We start from the raw sequence: 22,507 nt of genomic DNA, 5'->3' as shown, positions 1-22,507 counted from the left end.
CTGAACCGGGCACTGCGAGGCAGGAAGTAAGTGAAGGGTCGAGGATACAGGTGGGGGCTGTATCGCTCCTCCGCGAGGCTTCAGGAGACAGGAGACAGGAGCTGAATCTGGTGTCCGGGCCCTTTTGAGGCCTCGAAACGGGGACTTTACAATGGAATAACGTGCACACTGAGAAACGTGGCAACGTAGCTTTACATAGGCCTGATATTCGTAGTATTCACGAGAACTGGAAACTGCCATACTAGAGCTGGACACAACTGTAATTGTGTCTTTAATCAAACATGGGGAATAACATATGCATATTAATCATGCACATATAACATATGATGGAGGACTCGTAGGGACACAGAACATGGCAAAATTTACTTTTCCACATTCCCTCCTTGTCACTACGTTTCATCAGGAAACATCAATATTCATGATACCACCTATCATTTCATACAGTATCATTTGCTCGTCTCGGATTGTCTTGGAACGGGATTTAGAACGGGGCTTGGGACTAGGAATACAAGAGGTAGCACAAATGCCGCAAATCGCAGGGCCACATTGTATACAGAGGCAGCAGCTGAATATGATCGCTACTGCAATACCTAGAAAGGACAAGACTTTCCATCCCCAGGCGGAAATTATATTCCAGAACCAACCGGACCATGTCCAGGTGCCTGGATTTTGGTGTAACAGATGGGCAATTTTATGGAGTCTGGTTATAGCTGAATAGACAGACGGCGCGTTATTTGGAATGAAAATGCAGCAACTAGATCCGATGACTCTACAGGCCCCGCCCCTATCGGCCAGTATGACGTCAAGGACGAGACGATTCTGTAAAACGACAAATCTCATAGCAGATTGCTCTTCGGTTAAGTTACCTAGAGCAGAGGCAGTCTCATTTACTACAGCTTCGAGGGTTCTGGTTAACCTACGGATCAGCTTACTATTCTGGATAGGTCCTATAAAGAAAAAGAAACCTCTGTTGAAATCTGTATACTGTTCTAGAGCAGTTTCAGTATAATCGACAATGGGGGACTCCCTTCTATGTCTAATGTGTACTAGATGTGTGTTTCTATGATAATCAGATGGGGCTAGGAAAACTGGTGGCAGTAGGAAGGCAATGTAACAGGTTCCCTCCCAATCGAGGGGCAGACGAACATATGCGGTCTGACCACAAATAAAATAAGAATGACGTGAAGCTTTGAAAATAGATTTCCCACTGTCACTATACTTGACAATAGTAGTACAATCACTATGTCCTACGTGTGTAGAACCATTATTTCGGACACATAATTCGCCTTTGACTGGTAGTACTGAAATAGCAGGTAAATCTGGAGTGGAATCAGACTGAACATTCAGGACCATGAAATTCGAAGAATAATTACCTAAATTGTACACTTCATTTTCTAGATCTAACCCGGTTCTGTGGGGGAGACCTTGCTTGTCTGGAAAACACGTACTGTTAAGAAAAGACATATCTGTTGAGGATAACGTTAACGTGGACCATGCTCCACACGAACCATTATGTGAAAAAGGATAAGGAAAGAGTGGCAGAACTCCCTTCGGTGTCTGGAAAGGGGGGAGTCGACCACACACCCAACAATTAGTGGCATTGCTGGTTTGGTGTGAATAATGTAGCATGCGGATAAAAGAATTATTTCGCATAGCGAGGCGGTAAGAGAGTTCATGAGGAGGTAGATCACTAAACGTGTGTTCTACTGTAACATTAGCAGACTTATTTACATGAGAAACTGGGAAACACAGGTAAAATGCATAACTGGTGCAGGAAATCATAATGCTGAGAAATAATATGAAACATAGAAAAATGATACATCGGATTGAGTTTTGACTAACTCTCTCACTATGGGGGTCTATTTTATACATGTCAGAAACAGTCTAACCGTTTCACCTAGGGGAGGACTTAGACAATCAAACTGGCTGACTTATTTTACTAGACCGGAGTTTGAGTTTATACTCCTGTTGCGGAGTTTTCTCTAACTGGGAAGGGTTCGTAGCAATGTCTTTTGCGGGACAGTCCTTAAAAATAATACTTTGGCAGTCCTTTGAATCCTGGGAAATGTTCTTTGAGACTGGTTTCAGTCCATAAAACTTCTTTATATGTGAAAGGTGCACCCAGCCTTTGCGACCCTCCAACTTCACGGCTGTACGGGTGGCGAGGAGGACCTGTCGGGGCTCCTTCCAGCGTGGCTCCAGCGGACTTGAGCGGTCAAAATTCCGGACAAGGACCATGGATCCTGGAACGATTTCATGCGGTGCCACCTCGGTGTTGTCTGGAAATGCGGCGGCAACCTGTGAACGACAAGAGTTGAGGGCAGACATCAAGGAAGCTAGGTAATCTGTCAGCATATTACTTGAAACATCGGTAATACTTCGGGGTCTAGGTGTACCCCACATATTAGGGGGGCGGCCGAAAACGACCTCATACGGCTACAGACCTGATCTGGAATGTGCGACCATGCGCATATAGAACAAGGCGACTGGCAGAGCTACTAGCCAGTCTACACCTTTCTCTTTGCATACTTTGGCGATGCGGATTTTCAGGGTCTGGTTATGTCTTTCTACGAGACCTGCTGCTTCAGGATGGCGTACACAATGGAACTTCCACTGGTATCCTAACAAAAGGGAAACATGCTTCATCAACTCAGATGAGAATGGCTGGCCGTTGTCAGAATATACGACCCTAGGGAGTCCATAACGGGGGAAGAACTCACGAACCAACTGCTTGGCAGTGGTCGCGGCTGTGTAATCTGGGACTGGATATGCTTCTGTCCACCTGGACAAAGCGCATACAACTACAAGGACATACTTGAAACCTCGACATCGCTCCATCTGAATATAATCCATCTGGAGGACTTCAAAAGGGTGGTCAGGAGGCTGGAATCCACCTTGTTCCACCGGGACACTTTTACCTGGATTAAACTGACAACATATCATACAGGTACGGACTTTCTGCTTGGCTGCAGCTCGTAAATGCTTGTTGAACCAAATGTTCTGGATACTGTCTAGCATAGCTTTTTCTCCTAAATGTGCTGGACTATGTGCGGTATTGATAATGACTTGAACCATAGAGTCGGGGAGAAACCATGTGGCTCTACCCTTCGTTAACCATCCTTGATCTGTCTGGACCCCTCCTTGTTCGGACCATTTCTTGATTTCTTCAGGAGTAGCATGTAACTGGATATCTATGACATCTTGTGTAGGGTCCTTAACTGTCATGCATGTAGTCGGATCTGGAGTGTGTGTCTGTGTCGGATTAACTGGAATGTCTGGAGTCTGTGCTGTAAGCTTGGCTGTGCGATCTGCTAGATCGTTACCCTGGGAAATAATGTCAGTAACTTTCGTATGTGCTTTGCACTTCATGATAGCAATGGATGTCGGTAAATGTATGGCATCTAACAGAGCTTGAATAAGGAGACCATGCTGAATCTTGGTTCCATGAGAAGTCATGAAACCTCTCTCCTGCCAGAGCACTCCAAAGTCGTGTACGACTCCAAATGCGTAGCGCGAATCTGTGTAAACATTAACTTTCAAGTTCTTGGCGTGTAGGCAGGCTTGTGTCAGAGCAACTAGCTCTGCTGCTTGAGCGGACAGGGTGTCAATACGGTGTGTTTCAATAACTTCGGTGTCGGTAGTCACTGCATACGCGGCGACTAGTTCTCCTGTACTTGTTCTCATACATGAACCATCCACATAAAGTGTCAGGTCGGGATCTGGTAACGGAATATCTGTCAGATCTTGTCTTGGCTTTGTCGTAATGTTAACTACTTCCACACAGTCATGTGTGGCAGAATTCGAAGTAACTGATGGTAACAATGTAGCAGGATTTAAAACGTTGCAGCGTCTGATTTCTATGTGTGGCTGGAACAGTGTCAATTCATAACCTGTTAAACGTGCAATTGTCAAGTGCTGAGTCTGTGTTCGGTTTAAAAGAACTTCCACGGAGTGTGGAACTTGTACTGTCAGGGAGTGTCCTAAGACTATGGAATCACTTTGTCTGATAGCTAGTGCTGTGGCTGCAACTGACTTGAGGCACGCAGGCAGAGCCTGGGCTACAGGATCTAATGTGCTCGAAAAATAAGCACATGGCTTGTATTGTCCTGCTTGATCTTGTGTGAGAACAGATAATGCTGTACCTTCGCGTTCTGTGACGAAAAGTGTAAAAGGCTTACTGTAGTTTGGTGTAGCTAGAACTGGAGCTTGGCATAAAGCTTTCTTTAACTCATTGAAACTGAGTGTATGTTCAGATGTCCAAGGGAGGACAGTCGATACGGCTGCCTCCTGTGTCGTTAACTGTATCAGTGGCTTGGCTAGGAATGCACACTGAGGAATCCATTGTCGGCAATAAGAAGTGAGGCCGATAAAAGCACGTACCTCCTTCTGGGTCTTGGGCTGAGGAAGACTCGCTATTAACTGGATACGGTCAGGTGTCAACTGCCTACCCCTCTTGGACAGTAAGTGTCCTAAGTAGACCACTTGCTGGACACAGAATTGAAGCTTAGAAGGGGACACCTTGTGCCCCATCTCGGCTAGGAAATACAAGACTGTAAGGGATGCTCGCTCGCAAGCACGTTCAGAACGGGCTGTGATCAGTAGATCATCGACATACTGGAGCAGGGTAGTGTCAGTTGGCATGTGAATGTTGTCTAGTTGTCTCTTGAGTGCTTGACTGTAAATACTAGGACTTTCTGTGAAACCTTGAGGAGCTCGTGTGAACATATAGCTCCTTCCATTTAAACAGAATCCGAAAAGAAACTGGCTGTCTGGATGAATGGGAACACTGAAAAACGCGTTCTTGAGGTCTATGACAGTGAAAAATGAGGCTTCGGAATCAATGGCTGTCAACAGGGAAGAGATATCTGGGACAACTGGATACTGGGGAATAATACATTTATTAAGTTCTCGTAGGTCAATCACTAATCGATATACTGGGGGTGCATTTAGATCAGTACGTTTCATGACTGGAATGATCGGAGAATTGCATACATTGGAGTCAGTTTCTACAACTACTCCTTGAGCGATGAGCTCGTCAATAATTTTGGATAAGGCTGCTACAGCCTCAGGTGGCAATATATACTGTCTGATTCGTGGTAACACTACACCTGGCTTGAGAGTCACACGATGGGGTGTGATTTGCATGTAACCTACATCAGTTGGACCTTGCGCCCATAAATGCTGCGGAACATTAGACAATCTGGGATCAAAATCTCGTAATACATAGTGACCCTTGAAGTCACGTAGGAACAGACGTATTCCCTCTGGGGAACAGCATATAACTGCACCTAATTCTTTCAGTGTTTTAATGCCTAATAGGTTTTCTGGACATGACTTAGTAAGTAACAGATCAGTAGTACGGGACAATGGACCTACTTCTAGAGTAACTGGCTTTGATATTTCATTTACGATAGGTTTTCCTGAAAATCCAAGGGAAACATTTCTTGAGCCTGAGAGCGGAGCCCCTGGAACTTCGGCATGGCTAATTGTGGTCCTACTTGCCCCTGTATCAATCAAAAACTTTCTATCTTTCCCTAGTACTTGACTGTGAACATAGGGACCTTCTTGATCTACAGGTATCTCGATGAGAGGCAAGCCTACCTCCCTCTCTAGGCTGTTTCACGAATACGGTTGATACTCTGGATACTCAGACTGTGCATACTGGTACATCTGCTGTGTAACATGCTGTGTTGCAGCGATGGGCTGCGGTGCTGTAACTGTCTGTGGTGCATTCTGTGGCTGAGGAGTCTGTGAAACTTGTTCTTGTCTAGGCGGACGTGGTCTTTCTTTAGTCTTACCGGTAGCTATGTTATGTTTCAGAACTGCACACTCGTTTATAAAATGACCTGGCTGTTTACAATAATTGCAGTTCCCTTTAACGGGAGCTGCAGGATGACTGACTTGATTCGGACCCCTCTTCTGACTGTCTTGAGGAACAGATTGTGCAACTAGTACTTTCATTTTCGTGTCTTTCATACGTTTTCTCTCGTGTTCTTGCTCTTCCCTGATTCTATTCTGGTGGTATTGGAGCATCTGTAACATCTGGGACGGGGTATTAGCTTGCCAGGTACTTTCGACTTTCAAAACTCGATTTTTAATTGGTGGACTTGAATTCTCGACTAATTTAGTAACAAAAAGATGAGGGTATGACTCACTACTTGTCTTGAGACCACTGTTGATGCTAAAACATTTCTCAAATCTAGAATAAAAATCACTAATGTCTTCGTCTTGTTTCTGTTTACAGGCTGAGATTGCATCCCAGTCTTCTTTTCTAGTTGTCAATAACCTAGGCAAAACTTGTATTAATAATTCCGGTAATTCTTTACATTTCGCTCCAAGACCGGTACCTGGTACTCGTGCCTTATCTTCAGCTTCTAGAACTGCCCAATCGATCTTTTTCTCTCCCACCTCCCATTCTTTTTCCTTGAGCTTTTCATACACCCCTGCAGGCAGCAGAACCTTTAACATTTTAATTATATCTGGATACGTGTATTCTCCCATACGGAGCATGTCTTTTAATTCTCGGTGGAACCCTGCTGGATCTTTATCATGACAGGGAATTAATTTCTTCATCTCTAGGAGTTCCATCTTTGTAATCGGAGTGTAAACAAACACTCGTTCTAGTTCGCCACCCGTTCCTCTAACTGGGTGGACTTCTCGTAACGGATTCTGTCTGTCTATGTAAAATGGTTTACTTTCTGGGGGTGAGACATGAACAAAATGCGGATTCAAAAACGTTCTATATTTGTGACGCTGTTCTAGAACGACACTAATTAAATCGGTACCTAAACCTTTCCATCTATATTGGAGTAACTCGTTCAGGATATCATGTAACGGGCCTGGATCAGAGTGCTGACCCTCATACAATGTAATGAGGTGCTGAATCATATACATACCCGCCAGTCGTTGCTCGGCTGGGGGCAGTTTCAGAAACATTTGTGCCACTATTTCGTCTGGAAAAGTGGTAGAATCAGTAGTCCATCGGACTGCTGATCGGACTAATTCTTGTTCATGCATGGTACTCAACTCACTGTAACCGATTCGTGATTTCAGAATGTGATCGGTAGCTTGGAATACTTGTTCTAGAGAACCTTGTTCTGGTGCTGGATGATGGAAAGTAGACTTGTGTTCTAGGCGTAAATGGCGATCTGGAAATCTAGATTTTCCTACATACGCTATTCTGTCGGGATTCTCGTCCTCTACCTCTTCAGTATCAGAGTTACTTTCTTTCTCGCTTACTTGTGCTGCTTTACGTTGATCGTGTAACCTTATTATTTCTTTACGAATTTTCTTGTACATACTTTCCATAGCACTGATGGTTCTGTGCTTACCCTCGGCTATATTATCACTCCACTTTGTCAGGGTTCTCATTTCGGCTTGATCTTTGGACGGGTAATCTTGTTCTCTTATTAGACAATTGATCAGAAACTTTAATATCATGAGCTGGGTCTCAGCTTTCCTTTGAGACATGGCCTCGCCAATGCTTTCTGGATCATCCCCTGTACGGATGAAACAATATATTCTGTCTAGGTCTTCTTTCATATTCGGTAGGGTGACTAGATACTCGGCCACCCTTCTTACACGTAATGAATATAAAACCATATTATCCTCTCCTGGGACTGGATCATAGCCGCATTCATTAAGGGCTTTTCTTATTTCTGCTACAGACTGATGTCTGGGCGTACGCTGTGACGCTTGCATATGTAATTCGGCTGTCGTTAAACGCTTATGTGGCGGCGGGGTCTGAGGAGGACCTCCCCCTGCGGCCCCTAAACTAGAGTCGTCTACTGATGCTCTTCGTCCTGGCAGAGTGGGAAATGGAAATGTAGGCTGGACTTGTATGGCGGGCTGGACCGGGGGTACCGTAACAGGTACTCCGGTGTCGGGAGGAACGGGAAGTGCCTGATTTACAGGGACTGGCGGAGCGTGAACAGGATTTGCATATTCTGGGGCTGTGTCGTCCAAATAGGACGAGATGAAAATATCAGCTGCGGTCGGTTTGTGACGTAACTTAGTCGGAACTAATGGTGGCGGGAAATTACTGGATGCCTCCGGGGTCGCTTTTGGCAAGCCCTCGGCAAGGAGAGGATACATACCCTTAATAAGGGCATTCCTCTGTCTCTCTGATTGTTCAGTTCTAATTCGTTCACCTATCTCGATTAATTCTTTTTCTTGTGCTCGTTCTGAGGATTCTCTACTTAATTCTGACCTTCTGATTTCTTTTTCGGTTCTTTTATGAGCTTCTTTGCGCCATAACTCGATGGCATCTTTCTGTGACTGTCTGGCTTTCTTTTTCCATAATGCTTCTTCTACTCTCATGATGCACTCGGCATCCCATGTACCCGATACGGGCCATCTATACTTTTCTTCTAACTGTTTGGTATAATCTACCCATAAATCTAGATATAATATGGCACTTATGCCATGCTTCTGATACATAAAATGACCTGGACTGTCCCTAGGCGGAACTGGAACTGCTTCTTCTAACAAACCCTTTCTAGTTTTTAACTGACGTAATCTCGAAAAGAGAGACATTGTAAACTTGAATCGGAACACAATACAATAGACGAGGAACAATAACAATTGGGAGAACAATTCAGGCATACCACGACATTGGAAATACATTGAACAACATCATAACATAACAGTTCGGACAGAATATTACCTGGAATACTGAGAACAGAAACACAAGAATTTCTCGAGAACGGAACAGACTAGAGTTACTGGATGCACTGCTGAAACAGTACGGAACATACCGGTCCCATAAAGGGACGCATCAAGACCCGTATCCACCTAGGTGAACACTTCGTTTGTGGGTCTGTGTACCACCAACCCACGGACCAGAGTCAATTTAGATTGACCCTGTCTAGATACTACCCCAGCGACGGTACTCACCGGGCAGCAAGAACGGAAGGCCTCGGATCGGACTGGACTGCTACGACGACGGACGACGAACTTCGGACTTCAGTTACGGGTGGACCTCCGGATACCTCGGACCTTGGACTCTCGGCTTGGGCTCTGGTCGGGACTCGCCGCGTTCCTCCACCGTCTCGTCTGGATGCTGGACCGCCTCCTCCGTCTCCTCCGTGGGCCTGAGGGATACTTGAAGCAGAAATATCTGCCGGTGCGCAGAAGAGTTCCGTCACGACTGCAGAGGGTCAGGGGGTCGGCGTGGCTTCACCGACGCGTGGGGAAAGGGCAAGTCCCTATTCGGGCGCCATTATGTGGTAAATAAATAAATAATACCTCTCTTTTTGCATGTATAAATGAATAACAGATAGCTCAATAAATAAGAGTCAAGATTCGAGGTAGTAGGAGTTTTGCAGGTTTAATACAGCATAAGGACAGGAACAGGACAGCCTGCACAGGAATAGGATGGCAGGGCCCTGGCAGCGCTGCCAGGATCAGGATCGGGACAAGGGAACGGATAACTTTTTAATAACAGTACATGAGCATATATACATAGCGCAAACACATAGCATTACATTGCAATAGGCGTAGCAGGGGGTGGAGCAATAGGCGTGACGCGTAGCAGTCGCGAAAGATAAGGGTGAAAGTAGGTGTAACAGGGCGTATACATAGACATGTGATGCAAACGTAACAGAATATGTCATGAATGGGGCGGAAACCATGGAGGGGGCTACCTAAGGAGCCGGGACCTCTAACCTGATGGTGCGCGCAAACTGGCAATGACGTGTTACTAGGAGAAGCTGGGGGCTATGAACTCTGTGCTAGGAGCAGAGACTGAAGTCTGGAGAGTCAGGGCGACATGTACCTAAGCAGTATCTAGTATCTGATGTTTAGAGAACATGTTGATATAAACTAGAAGTCAGGAGGGGAAAGGCTAACTTGATTCTAAGACTGGAGCATGCATTATTCTACATGTAGTGCGTGATGAAGAATATTAAATGAGCATTAATACAGTATTTCTCTAACATGGGACCGTAAAGGCTAGACAATGACGGAAACTATTGATGCGATTCAGTAGCTTTAGGAATGCAGAGGAAGAGGACTGAACTGATAATCTGGAATCATAACATACTCTTGGCAGACTCAGAGGCAGGGCCAAGCTGAACCGGGCACTGCGAGGCAGGAAGTAAGTGAAGGGTCGAGGATACAGGTGGGGGCTGTATCGCTCCTCCGCGAGGCTTCAGGAGACAGGAGACAGGAGCTGAATCTGGTGTCCGGGCCCTTTTGAGGCCTCGAAACGGGGACTTTACAATGGAATAACGTGCACACTGAGAAACGTGGCAACGTAGCTTTACATAGGCCTGATATTCGTAGTATTCACGAGAACTGGAAACTGCCATACTAGAGGTGGACACAACTGTAATTGTGTCTTTAATCAAACATGGGGAATAACATATGCATATTAATCATGCACATATAACATATGATGGAGGACTCGTAGGGACACAGAACATGGCAAAATTTACTTTTCCACAGGAGAATAAACGGGCCTGAGAGTCCTCCGAATCCACACTGCCAGGATCCAATTCCGGTGGTTCACAGATGCTGCCTCGATAAGCATTCCAGGTTCCCCAAATCTTGACCCATTTGCGGGGCCGCCCCCTGGAGACATACACTGACTTCTAACGAAACATACACCAATCAAGATCTTCCATCTATTTTCCGACCCTGGGCGCCTGTTCAGCACCCCAGAGCTATGCTATATTACGTTTGGCGACTGCACAAGCGAGAGCCACCCAAACCTTGCCATGGCTCGGCAGGTCCGTGGGCTCCCACACATTCAACAGACATCTCCTTGCCTCCAGATCAACACTCACGCCCCACACTTCACTCATTTTCGAATGTACCCGCATCCAGAAATCACTGACCCTCTTGCACTCCCACAGAATATGCATAAACGACCCCGGCATCCCCCACCCCCGTAGACAGTCAGCAGACCCAGCCAGTCCCATCCTCTGCAGTCCCAGGCCCGTGACATAGGAGCGATGCAAAATGCTAAGTTGAACCAAACGGAGCCTCATAGGGACCTCCACTTCCTTAGGGGATGCCACCGCCTCCCTCCAATCCTCATCATCCAGAACAAGGCCGTCGGCAACCCACTGGTCGTGCAAACGTACCATGGGGTCCTCAGAGTGATTAATCAATTTTCTGTATGTTAGAGAGATCGCCTTAGTGGGCATGAGGCCATCAAGTAGGTGATCTTCCAGCAGGGAGGACACCGGCAGCACCTCGTCGTTGGAAATAGCTGCGTTCAAGGCATGGCGGATCTGGAGGTAACGGAACCGCTCGGTATCATTCAATTGGTACTTAGCCTGCAACTCCTAAAACGTCAGCACCCTATCCTTACCCCATATGTCACGAATCTGCGATATTCCAATCAAGTCCCAGCGATCAAAACTCTTCGTTTTCCGGAGCATCCCCAACTTCTCAGAGCTCCACAACGGTGTAGCTAGTGTCAAGCACCCAGCCCATTTGAGATCACCGTTGGCCTCATGCCACACGTTGGAGCACAAAGTGGGCCCCTTCAATGAGAAACGGCCATGCTTCGCGTATAAGACACGGGTGTACTCTCCCCTCGGCACTTGGCCACGGTTCATCACAAAGCCCGGGTCAACCGGGGAGCCATAAATAGCATGATTAACTGGAGTCAACTGAAACGCCCAGTAATACTTCCGGATATTTGGAAAACCGATGCCACCATCATACCAAGGCAGCATCAGCTTTGAGAGCGCAATGCGTGGCCTCCCCTCCCAGAGAAGGCTACGCTGCAAAGACTCAATCTCACGGAAGTACGACGGGGGCACAGGGTCAAAGAAGTTCTGTAGTGCGTACAGGAATCGTGGGAGAGCCATCATCTTAAAAAGAACAGCACAGCCCAGCATGGAAAGCGGCAACGTTTTCCACCTTGCAACATCCACACGGAGTCTGGCCAGAGGAGGCAACAAATTCAGTCGAAAGCGCACTCTGGGGTCCTTAGAAATCAGGATCCCAAGGTAGCAAAAACTAACCGACTCCAGTTTCACGGGACAATTCCCGGCACCCTATGGGGGATCTCCACTCAGAACAAACAGGACCAACTTCGCTCAGTTGATCGAAAAACCGGAGTACCTCCCAAAGATGGCGAGGACATCCATAAAGACAATCAATGAGGCCCGGGGGCAGGTCAGATACAGCAGGAGATCATTGACGTAAAGCGAGATCTTGTCTTCCCACTCTGGGGTCCAACGCAACCCCTTGATCGAACAATCCCACCGCACCCAGGCCGCCAACGGCTCCAGGGCCAAGGCAAACAAAAGAGGCGATAACCCTGACGAGTACCACGCCCGAGAGAAAAGTTGCGAGACCTGTGATTATTCACTACTACTACTCGGGATAGGAGGGCCGAATAAAGAAGGCGAACCCAACCAATAAAGACAGGGCCAAATCCCAGCTTCACCAAGACCGAAAAAAGATAAGGCCACTCCACACGGTTAAATGCCAAAGTAGCGTCTAAAGACAACAATACAGTAGGTTCATGGATGTGAGATGCACTCGCCAACACACCATGCAACCGGCGGAGATTAAGTGCGGTATTACGTCTAGGCATGAAGCCGGATTGGTCAGGATGAATCAAGGTGGAAATAACCTTTACCAGGCGGGTGGCTAGCAGCTCGGCCAGTACCTTGGGCTCCACATTCAACAAGGAGATTGGACGGTACGAAGAGCACTCCAGCCGGGGTTTACCCTCCTTATGAATGACAAGAATATTGGCAACCCGTTGATCATAGGGCAGCATCCCATGCACCAGACTTTCGATATACATATCTTTCAAGTATGGGGCCAATCGATTAGCATGGGGTTTAAACAGTTCGATAGGGAGACCGTTAGGGCCGGAAGCCCTGCCAGAATGTACCCCCCAGATGGCCATCGCCACCTCATCATTCGTGAGGGCAGAATCCAACAGTTTCCTATAATCATCCGACAAGGCAGGCATTGGTGTGTCGCGTATCATATCAGCATTTTTGGTTTCAGTATAGGTATCCGTCGAGGTGTATACCTCCTCGTAATACCGAGCAAACTCATCAACAATCAACTGGGGGTCCGACGTGGCCGCGGAGCCCGCAATGTGCAGCTCCGAAACCAGCCGAGACCCCCAATCGCCCTTTTCCAACCAGGCAATCAACTTTCCCGCCTTGTCGCCATGTTCATAAATCCTATTCTGAGTGGTGTCGTGTTGCGCCCTAGCTCCGTCGCGAGTTAGAGTCTTGTATTCATCCCGGAGCAGCCCAAGGCGGTGATCCGCCCATCGGTCGTCCCCGGAGGAAACAGCAGTTTCTAAGGCCAAGAGCTCCGCCTCCACCCTGTCTAGTTTCGCGCTCTCCTCTTCTTCTGCCCAGAGACTAGGGAGAGAACCTCCACTCTCGCGACAGTCTTGTACGCCTCCCAGAGGGAGCCCCTTGACGTGACCGATCCCTCATTTTCACGAAAGTAACTATCCGTGACTCGTACAAGTTCCCTCTGCACCTCAGGGTCTCTCAAGCGCCAAGCATTAATGGGGGCAACCCTACCAACATCACCCTGTCCCACACACAGTCAAAGCCATATCGTTGAGGGGTCGGAGACCCCCGCGCCAAGTGAGCTACCTCACAGACAGTGGCCACCTCAGCCGCCGGCAACAAAACATAATCAATCCTGGAAAGGGAATGATGCGCCTCCGATGCGTGCGTGTATTCAATAGCACTCGGATGACGAAGACGCCACCTGTCTACCAACCCCGAAGAGGAGACAAAATCGGTCAGCCATCTGCGAGAGGGCAGCAACGCACGGGAGGGGCGCCTGTCTAGTTCACCATCCATTACGGCGTTAAAGTCCCCACCGAGCACCATAGTACCCATGGGCAGGGTGAGAAACATCCGGCCCAGATCACAAAACGTATCAACCTGCAGCGCCGGGGGGACGTAGATAGATCCAAGTGTGACAATTCTGCCCTCCCAAAGACCTGATACACCTACATAGCGACTGCGGTTATCAGACCAGGTGGACTGGATCGTAAAGGAAAAGGAGTTTTTCACTAGGATGCCCACCCCCCTAGAGCCAGAAGTGAAACCAGCGTGTGCAACAAGCTTGTACCCACCCCTGTGTAGCGCCAAACAACGTTCCCCCATGAGATACGTTTCCTGTAACAGAACAACATCCGGCAAATGTCGCCTAATAAACTGATTCACTGTAGTGCGCTTTATCTTATCGCCCAATCCGTTCACATTCCAGCTAAGGATGGAGAACCTCAGGCCCTGTCTAACGGAAGCCATAAGTTACATCAAGAAAGTACAGGAGATTCGAAGGCTCCCACAGGAAACCCCGGTCTTGAACCACAAAGAAACCAACAAACAAGCCTCCCCAACACCCAGATGCCATGCCCCCCACCCTGCACCCCTGCATGTAGCAAATTCACATCCCCAACTCGCAGTGTGCCTGTCACCCCCAACTAACTACAGGTATCTAAACATAGAAAAACGGAGGAGGACCTTAAAACAGGCCGCCCGCCCCCACCACCCCGAACCAACCGAAACACCCCCCCCATGCAATGAAACAGAAATAAAGTCAATAAATTAAAACAGTGCAGAAGGTGGGGGAGGAGAACAGACAACCCCCACCAATCCTTCTGTGCCAGTAGCGGTCATTGTATGGCACACAATTCAAACGGTTCATTGTTCCTCGTCGTCTGTCCGGGCCTGAGCCCCGGGGTCAGCACCCTCAATACGATCCAACCAGTCCGCGGCTACCTCAGGAGAGTCAAAGAACCAAGTCTTTCCGCTATGTTCAATCCGCAGACGAGCCGGATACATCATAGAGTACTTTATGTCCCGGTCTCGTAAACGCCGCTTCACGGACGGGAATCCTTGCCACTGTCTCTGTACCAGCTGGGTGAAGTCAGGAAAAAATAACAGCAAGCGTTCTTGTAGGCCAACGGGCTCGTGGATCTCGCCGTTTGCAGGATAGCTTCTCTGTACCGAAAGTTCAGGACTCGGGCAATGATGGGACGCGGAGGCGCCCCAACCTTTGGGCGGCCACCGGGGATCCTGTGTGCCCTCTCCACAGTAAAGAACTTGCTGAGGCACTTAGGCTTGAGGTGTTGCAGGATGAGATCCTCACTAAAAAGATCCGTGGTAGCCCCCTCGGATCGCTCCGGGACCCCCAGGATACGGACGTTATTGCGGCGCGCCCGACCTTCGTACTCATCGAGTTTCCGATCAAATTGATGTTGAGCCACCTTGAGGTCGCACACCACCTTCTGAAGTTCCGAGACATCCTCGAGGAGGCTCCCAATCTCAATCTCAAGGTCTTTAACCTTCTCAGAGGTTTTGGTGAGGTCAGCCCTGATGAGGCCCACCTCTATAGTAACTGTGTCCAGTTTCGTGTCGATCTTCCCCAGGGAGGATTGAACCCCGGCCATTAATTCCTTCATTGTGGGATCTTCACCAACTGGGTCTCCTTCCGGGCCGCCGGTCGGAGTCCATTTCGTATCAACTGGGGACCCCCTAGAAACGGCATACTTGTCTATACGATTAGAATGGACCTGCCGAGTCGATTTCGGGATTTTCGGCGGATTCTTGTCAGGGTCTCGTGATGCCATCTCAACCGCAAAAGCAGGAGAAACCCACCACTCCTCAGTCAAGTGGAGACGGGTCTTGTGACGGATGACCTCACAACAGGATAGAGAGACCAAGGACACTCCAGCTGCCGCCTGGGTACGACAAAGTAAGATCCAACCGGCCACTTCCGGTCTCGGAGGCCGATGTTGTCGCACTCCAACCCGGATGGCTTCACACCTGGGTCCCGGTCCCCGGGATCACAGGCACCAATTCTTCCGGCGACGATATTCAGGCGCCAAAGCAGCCAATCAAGCCAAAATTTCACCTAGCGACTCAGGTGTTGGACCCCCACCCGATGGCAGGGACAGGGTTCAAGATGATGTACCGGATAGTCGTCAGGATGTGGCGGCCGGCGGAGCCGATGCTCAAGCGGCCATCTTGGTCGCCGGCGCGGCTCCTCCCCTGGCACCTCAACGTACCCCACTGCTTCTGATACACACTTTAATTGGATGGTTCTCAAACATTCAACAGACATCTCTGAGCCCACTGCACTCTGAATTAGCCAAACCCCAACTCGCAGTGTGCCTATTGCCCCATACTCTAACTAGTCAACTATCTAAATATAGATCTGAGGAGGAGTACAGCGCCCCCGTATAAACACCGGTTACAATTCTCAACCCAGGAAAGTGCCTCCTTCCCACCTATGGAGGGGTACCTTAAGGGTCTGTCCAGGTTCCTACCTGATGAAAAGGAACGTTGTCGTCGTTCACCTCTGAAGGGACGTCTGCGATTTCTCTGTCTTTGAGGGTAGAATTGTTGAGATCCACCGTAGTTATTGTTGAATCTGCCTCTGCCACGGGCCATGAAGGGTGTTGTGTTCCAGTTCCCGCCGCCTGGGAAGCGTCCCCGTATTCTGCCGGCCCGGGTAAAAACACGATCCTGAAATACTTTTTTAATCTCTTTTTGAGACTTTTGTATGGAGCTAAAGGCACCAACGTATCTGGCCATATCTTTAATAAAATCCTCTCTGAAGAGGAAAACTTGAGAATTTGGCCCTCCGTCATTCTTGACAAATTCAATCAGTTTGGGATCGATCTTAAACAACAACCCTTTCCTCCTTTCGGTAGAGATCGCTGTATTAGCATTCCCAATAAGGCATATAGCCCTCTGGACCCATTCCCTGAGTTCTTTAGAGTCAATTGTGGAGTCTCGGTGGGCCCGATTCACAGAATGAACTTAAGACTCAATCCTAAACTTACTACTATTTTGGTATTCACAGAATGCACTTACTACTTTTGGTATTCACAGAATGAACTTACTACTTTTGGTATTCACAGAATGAACTTACTACTTTTGGTATTCACTGAAGTTAGGATTTTGTCTTAAGTCTGTCTTAAGTCTGTCTTAAGTTTGTCTTAAGACAAACTTAAGAGAAAATCCTAACTTCTGTGAATACCAAAAGTAGTAAGTTCATTCTGTGAATGCCAAAAGTAGTAAGTGCATTCTGTGAATACTAAAATAGTAGTAAATTTAGGATTGGGTCTTAAGTTCATTCTGTGAATCGGGCCCCCAGATAGGCCGGTTCAGCCATTTAAAAAATCTTTGTAAGGGGACTTATGGTATCAAGAAGGCGGTCCTGACAGGATCTTAAGCCTTTATCCATGCCCTTCCTTGGATCTCTGGATGTTTTGGCTATGAAAGCCAATGCCTTTGGGTCCAATTCGGGGGTTGCAGACACTTTGTTAGGGAGAGTGGGTCTCGGGCATTCCTAGCGGAGTCTAGCCCTGACCTCCTTTGGGATTTCTCTCCTCAGTCAGAAGGAGAGGTAGTCTCCTACATGTTGGGAGGGAGTCCATTCAGGGGATAGATGGTGTTTTATCAATATTGGATCAAACATTAGATCTCCGAATGGGTCTAAGAGTGCCAATATAGGATCCGAAGTTTTAGAAGCCTCCTTAGAGCTTCTCGGTCCTCCCATTTGAGTCTCTTCCACGTCTGTGTTGAAGCCAGAGGAGCAAGATAGTTCGATTTCAGGGTCGGAACTATCGTCACTATCAATATCAATAGGGCATTGATCTTGCTCACATGGGGTGCCCGAGGCACCAGTCTTGTCACCACCTAGAGAGTGTGAGGAGGGTATGGAGGTTTTCGCCTTTTTAGAGCCTTTTCGCCCTATACCAGTAAGAGCCCTCTTTTGTGGAGCTTTAACTGCTCCTCCGTTTTGATTGCTAGTGGAAGGTACGTGGGGAGATCTTTTGTGACAAAGATTCAAATTTTTTATTAATTGTATCGTATCGTCAATTGAGCCAAGTACTTTCTCTAGGGCCTTGTTTACTAGTTCCTCCAATTGCCCTTCAATATTAATTTGAGGTGTAGACATTGTGATTAAATATCAGTAGAGCAATGTGACCCAAATAGTATTAATTAGTAAGTTGAGATTATCAGGAAATATTTTTTAAAATATTATTTGTCACCAAGAGATCACTTTCAGTATTGTAATAAAAGAGTTTATCAAGAAGATATTGTTTGTCACCCAAAAAGGGCGTTTTTCGATATTATGGTAATAGAGGGTCCTACCGGAGCGTCCTAACAGCTGACCGAGGTACAGACAGTTGAATCAACCGTCAAAGTACGTGGTACAGGTGAGCCTAATTTTACAAAATGCTGATCGTATTGGAGATCACTGTCAATGCCCAAGGAGTTAAAATGGCCGCCATGCACATATTAGCGTGCGTGGCTCCTTCCCAGGTATACTCTTCTAATGTTTTATACGCGTCGGAGGGGCCGGAGAAGAATGACGGGAATGTGCGCCTTGCCCAGGAGGGTTTCCAATGTTGGTGAGAAAGTGCGGTCCCGTTTCGCAGGGAAAGAAGGCAGAGTAAGGCGCGGCGCTCGTATCTAGGAGTGGTACGCGAGCGCGAGGCTAGAGAATTGGAACATATACAAGGTAGGAGCCTATCCCTAATCTGGCTCGGAATAGAACTGGAGGAGAGAGGGAGAGATTAGTCCCCAAAAGGATTCTGAAAAAAGTACGCTTTCAAGAGAGGAGAGAACGTAACGGAAAGTATTAAGAGTACAGGCATTCAGAGGAAAAGCACATAAATTCTGCCCTGTAGTAGGCAGGTATAAAGAATATAATGAATTATAAGCATATAAAAGGGTAGTATATCATAATGATAACAAATATCCACATAAGTATAACAATAAAAAAGTTATAAATCATTAAGTCTGAAAGTAGTACTTATCTTTCTGAGCAGCAGCAACAAAGAAGGATGATGGATGGTCTTCATTGGACTTTATACTTCTCTAGAATATTCATTCATAGTTCTATGTTCTTCTTATTGTTTCTGCTGAGTGGTGGTAATAAAGGAGATTTGCATAATATTAGCCTCTGTGTCGTGCCATAAAATTACTATTCCCACTCCGGAGAGAGCAACAGTAGGGAAAACATTGGATAGTGTAGGCGTAAAAATTACTATTCCCACTCCAGAGGGTGCAACTGTAGGGAAAGCGTTGGATAGCGTTGGGGTAAAAATTACTACTCCAACTCCAGTGAGTGCAACAGTAGAGAAAGCGTTGGATAGCGTAGGGGTAAAAATTACTATTCCCACTGCAGTGAGTGCAACAGTAGGAAAAGCGTTGGATAGCGTTGGGGCAAAAATTACTATTCCCACTCCAGAAAGTGCAACCTAGGGAAAGCGTTGGATACCGTAGGGGTAAAAATTACTATTCCCACTCCAGTGAGTGCAACAGTAGGGAAAGCATTGGATAGCGTAAGGGTAAAAATTACTGTTCCCGCTCCAGAGAGTGCAACAGTAGGGAAAGCGTTGGATACCGTAGGGGTAAAAGTTTGTATTTCCACTCCAGTGAGTGCAACAGTAGGGAAAGCATTGGATAGCGTAGGGGTAAAAATTAGTAGTCCCACTCCAGAGAGTGCAACAGTAGGGAAAACCTTGGATAGCATAGGGGTAAAAATTACTATTCCCACTCCAGAGAGTGCAACAGTAGGGAAAGCGTTGGATAGCATAGTGGTGAATATTACTATTTCCACTCCAGAGAGTGCAACAGTAAGGAAAGCGTTGGATACAGTAGGGGTAAAAATGACTATTCCTACTCCAGTGAGTGCAACAGTAGGGAAAGCATTGGATAACGTAGGGGTAGAAATTACTATTCCCACTCCAGTAAGTACAATAGTAGGGAAAGCGTTAGAGGGCGTAGGGGTAAAAATTACTATTCCCACTCCAGAGAGTGCAACAGTAGGGAAAACATTGGATAGAGTAGGGGTAAAAATCACTATTCCCACTCCAGAGAGTGCAACAGTAGAGAAAGCGCTGGATAGCGTAGGGGTAAAAATGACTATTCCCACTCCAAACAGTGCAACAGTAGGGAAAGTGTTGGATAGCAGGGGGTCAAAATTACTATTCCCACTCCAGAGAGTGCAACAGTAGGGAAAACATTAGATAGCGTAAGGGTAAAAATTACTATTCCCGCTCCAGAGAGTGCAACAGTAGGGAAAGCGTTGGATACCGTAGGGGTAAAAGTTTGTATTTCCACTCCAGTGAGTGCAACAGTAGGGAAAGCATTGGATAGCGTAGGGGTAATAATTAGTAGTCCCACTCCAGAGAGTGCAACAGTAGGGAAAACCTTGGATAGCATAGGGGTAAAAATTACTATTCCCACTCCAGAGAGTGCAACAGTAGGGAAAGCGTTGGATAGCATAGTGGTGAATATTACTATTCCCACTCCAGAGAGTACAACAGTAAGGAAAGCGTTGGATACAATAGGGGTAAAAATGACTATTCCTACTCCAGTAAGTGCAACAGTAGGGAAAGCATTGGATAACGTAGGGGTAGAAATTACTATTCCCACTCCAGTAAGTGCAATAGTAGGGAAAGCGTTAGAGGGCGTAGGGGTAAAAATTACTATTCCCACTCCAGAGAGTGCAACAGTAGGGAAAACATTGGATAGAGTAGGGGTAAAAATCACTATTCCCACTCCAGAGAGTGCAACAGTAGAGAAAGCGCTGGATAGCTTAGGGGTAAAAATTACTATTCCCACTCCAAACAGTGCAACAGTAGGGAAAGTGTTGGATAGCAGGGGGTAAAAATTACTATTCCCTCTCCAGAGAGTGCAACAGTAGGGAAAGCGTTGGATACCATAGGGGTAAAAATTACTATTCCCACTCCAAACAGTGCAACAGTAGGGAAAGTGTTGTATAGCGGGGGGGGGGGTAACAATTACTATTCCCACTCCAGAGAGTGCAACAGTAGGGAAAGCATTGGATACTATAGGGGTAAAAATTACTATTCCACTCCAGTGAGTGCAACAGTAGGGAAAGTGTTGGATAGCGTAGGGGTAAAAAATACTATTCCCACTTCAGTGAGTGCAACAGTAGGGAAAGTGTTGGAAAGCGTAGGGGCAAAAATTACTATTCCCCCTCCAGAGAGTGCAACAGCCGGGAAAACGTTGAATAGCGTAGGGGTAAAAATGACTATTCCCACTCCAAACAGTACAACAGTAGGGAAAGTGTTGGATAGAGGGGGAGTAAACATTACTATTCCCACACCAGAGAGCGCAACAGTAGAAAAAGAAAGGATTTAATATTAAAATAAGATTACATTAATAATCAATACCAATAAAAATTACATTGTTGACCAATTAATAACAATTAATTACCAATTAAAACACATTATTACTGATTAATAAATTAATTACCAATAAATAATTAATTATCAATTAATTATCACTACATATAAATAAACATAAAAATGAACTTTATTACAATTAAATTACTTCCCACCCAATTCCCCTATAAACCCACAACCCACTCCTAAAAATGAAAAATACAATTAACATAATTATCAACTAATCAATAAATAAAAATTATTTACCAATTTATACAAATTAATTACCAATTAATAAACATGAATTACCAATTAATAATTAATTATCAATACATATAAATAAAATGTAATATTTAATTTACTATAATTAAATTACTTCCCACCCTATTCCCCTATAACCCCACAACCGGCTCCTAATAATAAAAAATACAATTATCAGAATTATCAATTAATCAATTAATAAAATTAATTACCAATTTATAAAATGTAATTACCAATTAATAATTAATCCATACTAATATAATAAAGAGAGAGCCCAAACCTTTGAGGCGGGTAATCTCAGGAACCACAGCACCAATCACAACACCCAATACAGCGTTGGAAAGGGCAATTGCAGCAGAAGGACATAGGCTATGCAGACGCCCACCATATACATTTAAAAGGTGAAAGAACAGTGCCAGAAAAGTAGTCCTTGTGGGCGTGTCTGCATTGTGCTGTGGGCTTGTGCTGGGGGCGTGACAAACGCTGGGGGCGTGTGGTACGTTCCGCCCTTCGGGCTGGACTGTTCCCATGAGGCACAGGGTCAAGGCTGATTTACATATGGCCATGTCTGAACTGGGGTGGAGTGGAGTGCAAAAACACGATGGATTTAGGCCCAGATCTCTGTACTGGGGTGAATGTATGACATTGTTCTGCATTCTGTCCATCAACTGTTGTTTTTGTATTTGTCACCCCGAGGGGGATGGGTATGCTCAGACGTGAGTCCCATGCTCTCCACACCACTGGAGTCAAGTTATTCTGGCTGAAGACGGCTGATAGCCAGAAACTGGTTCTAGGATGGTTGATTCTGGTCCAGGAAAAACATGGCTTGGTAGTTCGGGCTGGACTGTTCCCGTGAGGCACAGGGTCAAGGCTGATTTGCATATGGCCATGTCTGAACTGGGGTGGTGTGGAATGCAAAAAAAATGATGGAATTAGGCCCAGATCTCTGTACTGGGGTGAATGTATGATATTGTTCTGCATTCTGTCCATCAACTGCTGTTTTTACGGTCTGTCCTTCATGTCATGTCTCATATCGTGTGCTGAGGGCCTGGGCGTGTGTGGGGCACGGGATTACGGGGA

Source organism: Lissotriton helveticus, chromosome 1_2, assembly GCF_964261635.1.
Source record: "Lissotriton helveticus chromosome 1_2, aLisHel1.1, whole genome shotgun sequence".
Classification (NCBI taxonomy): domain Eukaryota; kingdom Metazoa; phylum Chordata; class Amphibia; order Caudata; family Salamandridae; genus Lissotriton; species Lissotriton helveticus.
This window is presented reverse-complemented; position numbering follows the sequence as displayed.